This window comes from Octodon degus, unplaced genomic scaffold (genome assembly GCF_000260255.1).
Source record: "Octodon degus isolate 3935 unplaced genomic scaffold, OctDeg1.0 scaffold00230, whole genome shotgun sequence".
NCBI lineage: Eukaryota > Metazoa > Chordata > Mammalia > Rodentia > Octodontidae > Octodon > Octodon degus.
The window spans coordinates 385,810-392,303 of NW_004524806.1; positions in this window are offsets into that span (position 1 = coordinate 385,810).

The window sequence follows — 6,494 nt, forward strand, 5'->3', positions numbered from 1 at the left end:
GGAAATAATTTTTATTCTCCTACTCTCCCCTAGATGTTCTCTATTTCATAGCCCTTTGATCATTTAAATAAAGACCATGGAAATTTTTAAAAACCACCAAAACATTATGTTTTCAAGTTGCAACCTAAAAACACCTCAAGTTTATCCTTCTTTATGGCTGAGTAGTTTTCCATTGTGTAAATATAAAACATTTTCCTTACCCATTCATCTGTTGATGGACATATAGGCCACCTCCAAGATTTAGCTATTATGAGACTTCTGAGAAGATGGCAGAGCGGCAAATGGTATAGGAAGAGTCTCTATGAGATTCTGTGCCCAGAAACTAGGTTATAACAATGTGAGGAAGAGAAGGGGGAGGGAAGTGGGTCCCAGGGACCCCAGAAGGATGTCAAGAGAGAATTGAAGTCCATGGAGAGACTGAAGAAAGGAGAACTCAATGAAAAGGTGGTGACAATCAGTGATTTCCCCCCGATTCCTGACTCATGGTGTGGAGAGGAGGCTCCGATCTGCAAATGTATGGTGACTGCTAATGATCTGAGTCCAGCACAGAGAAAGGCACCAGTGGAAGGGAGCAGTGGATGCAGCGGAAGCAATGGACACAAAGGACTGCAGTGGCTGGTGAATTACTTGGGTTCAGACGACCCTCGGAGAGGGCAACTGGTGGTAGCCATCTTGGAGAGGGGCCAAGTGAGCTCAAAATTCAGAGCAGCTGCAGCCTGGCTCTGTCTAGTTGGTCCCAGTGTCAGGCTGAGGCAGAATCAAACTCAAGGTGGCAAGAGGCACACAGTGTTACGGGTTGAACAAAGTGCGTTCCAGCTTCACAGCCAGAAACCTGCCTGAGCTTCAGTGGAACTAAAGGTACCACTGTAAATCATTACCAGATTTAATGGGATTATCCACTACCCCACTGTAAATCTATGGCTTGCTAGGATTAACCAACACAGACCTGAACTCTTTCTGCCCACTTTGTCTACAAGGGACAGCAGAGACATGCCTTGAAGTGGACATTTTTTCTTATTATCTATATCTTCTCTTGTTTTTCTTGACACTTTGTATTAGGGATTGAATTCACATCCTTGTATTGCCAAGCAGATGATGTGCAACTGAACTATAGCCCAAGCTTTTTTTTAATTTCTTGTTTCTTCTTGTTTTTGTGTGAGTATAAACATGGTTACCAGTTTTTTGGTGGTTGTTGTTTTGGTATGTGCTACTTTTTCTCTTTCCCTCCTATTTTCTTCATGAGTTTCCCAGAGTGTGCATAATCATCCTCCAGTTTTGCTTCTAATCTCTTCTCCTTGTCTTCCTGCTCCTCCCCCTCTTCCTCCTCTTTCTCCTCCTCTTCCTCCTCCTCCTTCTTCTTCTCCTCTGTTTTTCCCCAAATCCTTTTAAATTTTCTCCCCTGAGGGGAAAATTGCCATAATTATCATATTTTCTATATACAATTTCCTGGTTTGTTTTATATATTTTTATGTAACCACAAATCTAGGTCACATGGTTAAAGGGGAAAATTAATATTTATCACTGTTGTTCACTTTCTAGGCTATGTTTGATGCTATTGTTATTGATGATTATATTACTTTACCCAATGTGTCATAACTGTTCTAATTAGTTGTTCTTCCTGGTATGCTAAGACTAAGATTTTTTTAGGGTCATAAAAAATGCTATAGGCCAGTACTAAAGAACAAAACTAAAGGCCGGGGAGATAGCTCAGTAGAATAAGTGACTGCCTGGCAAGCACAGGATCTTGAGTTCAGTCCCTGGTATGGAAAAAAAAAAAGAACCAAAACTAAGTCAAATAGACAGTGACTTCTAGTCCCCAATAAAGTGAAAGGGCAGAATTTTGCAACAGACTCAAAACCCATGAACCAGCTATACCTGAGAGACATCTGTGAGTAGTCATTTCCTAGAACTTCTAAATGCTAGCAAAACACTACCTGCCATAAGCAACTTATAAACATTACCTGGGAATTAAACTTCAAAAAGAAAGAAAATGAGAAGATATTTAAGGGGTTCTATAAAAAATCAAATCAGAAATAATTTCTCAAATAACTTAAGAGATAGTGACCATAAGTGATTTAAGGGCAGATATGAATTTTAAAAAATACAAAATCTAAGGAAAATGATGGAAATCATGAATGCCCAACATAGGAAAGAAATGGAATTGTTGAAACATTTAGATTTCCACTAAATTTGGAAGGTCATTGTGTCACTGGAAGATGTAGAATATCACTGGAGCTATATGCAGCAGACTGAGACAATGTGAGGACAGAATATCTAATAGTGAAGACACTATTATAGTTAGTGGTCATGAAAAGAAACATTTCTTAAAAATAGCAAGGGACAACAAAAATTCAATCCAACAGCTGTTAGATGATGTAAACTGTAAACAATCACAACATAAGATTAATCAGAGTCTATGAAAAAAGCAAGAATGGAAAAAGCTGGAGATAGTGCAAATGACATTAAAAAAAAATACCTGTTCACAAAAGTAATGACAGAAAATGTCCATGGCAGGGGGGAAAAATTGTTATATGGAGCAGAGCATGGTGGATCACAGCTATAATCCTAGCACTCAGAAGGCTGAGGAAAGAGGGTTGCTGTGAATTCAAAGCCAGCTTGGGCTACATAGCAAGTTGAAGCCCAATCTGAACAGCATAGTAACACCTCCTTCCCAGAATAAACCAACAAGCAAACAACCACCAAACAAACAGAAGAAGAAGAAGAAGAAGAAGAAGAAGAAGAAGAAGAAGAAGAAGAAGAAGAAGAAGAAGAAGAAGAAGAAGAAGAAGAAGAATTATTTGAGGTGTGTGTGTGACCTTCCAAGTGCTGACCAGATCCCTTCCAGACTGATCCCAGGCTGGGCAAGTGTGTGAGACCATCCACATAGTCACAGGAGTCTCTTCCATCAGACAGGCCTGGTGTGGAACCCTGTGGCAGAACTCCCTGTAGAGAGGCTAAGGGGCCAAACACACCCAACTAATTCAGCAGCTGGACTTCTTGCCAGAGGGGCACATCAGATTAACCTCCATGGGCTGTGGCAGGAAGAAGATGAGCACAGCAGCCAGACACAACCCAGGCATGTCTGGACAAGTTTAAACTTGGTAGATCCAGACCCAGTAGCTGAGACACTTTGCAAGACCTAGATCAATGAGAACATCCACTCTTTCTCTCTTGATCGAAAGAGGGGGCAACAGGTAACCGGGTTGAACTAGTCTGCCTGAAAGACCCCATGTATATAAAGGGGATGTGATCAGACACAACTTAGGAGAATGAATTTAAATACAAATTCCCAATTTAATATGTGTTTATCTACACAGACATAATGTTTGCTCCTATGGTCTAAAATATAAACCCATTAGTTACAAAAGTTTTTCATCTGCTAAATATTACTATCTATTATTGGCATTCCTAATTGTAGTTCTATAAATACAAAACTGTAACTGCCTAAACCATACAATCTCTCTTGGGTAAGAATTTTGGTAGGTTCTAAGGTAGTAACTGCACCAAAGCTCTACACCAAAGATCAGAAGACAGTGCTATACAAAATTACAAAGAGAAGGAGCAAAATGCATTCTCAGGCCCCGCACCCACCCAGAGCAAATGCAGGAGACAATAGCATAGAAGAAAATGGGAATCACACAGTTGAAATGTCTGAATTAATAGTATCTAAAGTAAAGAAATAATTGCAGAAAGATATAGAGGAAATCAGATCAGAAATAATCTCTGAAGTAAAGCAAGAAATGATAGCTATAATGAAAGAAGTACTAAGCACTTCTAAAAAGACACTGATAAAAAAAATAAAGGAGAATAGAAAAATGATCCTTGAAAGAGCAATCTAGGATAGAAATAGAATATGTGAAGCAGATTCAAAGAGATATACAGGCAATTAAAACTTCAATCACAATCTTGCAAAATCATTTGAATGAAAGTGAAGATAGAATTTCAGACCTCGAAGACACCATTGCAGCTGGTGAAAAGGTCAGAAAAGATCTCTTAAAAACAACTAGGATGCAGGAAAAAATAATTCAGGATCTGAAAGACAATGCAAAGATGAACAACATGAGACTAATAGGTATCAATGAAAAAGAAGGAATCAATAAAAATGATATAAAAAGAATATGGGCAGAAGTAATAGCATATAACTTCCCAAATATGGGAAAACAATTTGTTATTGTTTAGGTAATCAAAGCATACAGAACTCCAAATAACATCAACCCAATTTTAAAAATGCCCAGAAATATAATAATTCAGATCCCAGAAACTCAGTATAAGAACAATATACTAAAAGCCACTAGAGAAAATAAACAGAATACATTTAAAGAAAAAACAATTGGAATAACAGCAGATTACTCTTCACAAACGATCAAGTCAAGAAGAGCATGGAGCAAAGAACTACAAGTCTTGCAAGGAGAGTCTTGTAAGGAAACAAATTCCAATCCAGGCTAATGTAACCTACAAAACTCTGTTTCAAATTTAATGGAGAAGTGAAATGCTTTCATGACAAAGAACAACTAAAGAATTTGATGATGACAAAGCCAACCCTACACAGTCTACTAAAAGATATTCTAGAGAAGGACAAAAATGACCTCAGTTCCACAAATGAGAATGGAAACAACCCATGAAATAAGGCAAACATTAAACAGAAGAGAAAAGGGGGTATTCAAGAGCAGGTGACTAACATGCCAATCATAAGTCAATACATCTCAATTATAAACATCTTTGTAAATGGATCCAATTCAACAATTAAAAGAAATAGACTGGCACAGTGGATTAGGAAGCAAAATCCAACAATATGCTGTATACAAGAAATACACTTAACTCAAAGAAATTCATAGCCTAAAAGTCAAAGGATGGAAAACAATACTACATGCCCCAGTACTTCATAAAAATGCAGGGGTAGCAATCCTGTTTGCAGACAGTCTGAGCTTCACACCAAGAATGATCAAATGAAATAAAGAAAGCCACTACATAATGGTTAGGGGAAAATACAAGAGGAAGAGGTAACACTCATAAACATGTATGTATCAAACATGGGAGCACCCAACTACATCAGACAAATCTTAATGGACACAAAAAATCTAATATTTAATACAATAATCTTAACAGGAGACCTTAACACTGCTTATCTTAAGAAGATAGATGAAGAAGGCAAAAAAAGTTAGCAAAGAAGTAGTAGAATTGAACATATACAGTGGATGTATACAGAGTGTTCCATCCAATCACAGCTGAATACGAATTTTTTTCAGCTGCACATGAGACATTTAGAAAATAGGTCACATACTAGTCCATAGAAAACAGAAATTATCCCTTGCATAATATCTGACCACAGTGCAATGAAACTGGAAATAAATAACAAAGCAGAAAAGTCCCATATATACATGGAAATTAAATAATACCCTCTTCAGCAACCAATGGGTCACAGATGAAATTAAACAATATCTACAATTCAATGAAAATTCAAGCATAAATTATTGGAATTTGTGGGATGCAATGAAAGCAGTTCTTAGAGGGAAATTTATAGCTGTGAATGCACACATTAGGAAAACAGAGTGAGAACAAAATACATAGCCTCATGCTGCACCTCAAAAGTCTAGAAAAAGAAGAGCAAAACAAACTGAAAGCCCAAAGACAGGAGGAAATTATGAACTTTAGAGCAGAAATTAATGCAATTGAGAGAAAGAATACAATAAAAGAAATAACAAATCAAAATGCTGATTCCTTGAAAGATTAAATAAAGTTGATAAGCCCCTAGCCAACTTTCTCGAAAATAGGAAAGAAAAAAACTATTTCAAATAAAAAGGAATGAAGAGCATAAAATTACCACAGACCCTACAAAAATTCAGAAATCATCAATAGCTTTTCTGAGAATCTTTACTCTCACAGTATCAAACACAGAGAAGAAATGGACAGATTCCTACAAAGGTACAAATTACCAAAGCTGAATCAAGAAGTTATAAGAACTCTCAATAACCCAATAACAGCCAATGAAATTCAAAATGTAATAAAAAACCCCTACAAAAAAGAAATGTCCTGATGGATTCACAGCAGAATTCTCCAAGAAATTTTCAGAAGTTATAATCCCAATACTCCTTAAAATCTTCAATGAAATTGAAAATGAAACAATTCACCCAAAAATCATTCCTGGAGAGGAGTATTATACTAATACTAAAACCAGAGAATGATGAAATCACAAAAGAGAAATGCAGGCCAATCTCCCTCATGAACATAAATAAAAAGATCCTCTATAAAAGTCTGGCAAATAGAATAGAGAAAATCATTAAGATTATACACCACAACCATGAAGGATTCATCACAGAGATACAAGGTGGTTCAACATACACAAATCTATAAATGTATTACACTATATCAATAGAGCCAAATCCATAAACCACATAACCATATCAATCGATGCAATAAAGGCTTTTGACAAAGTCCAACACTCACTCTTGTTCAAAGTGCTACAGAAAATTGGAATGAATGGCCTCTACCTCAAT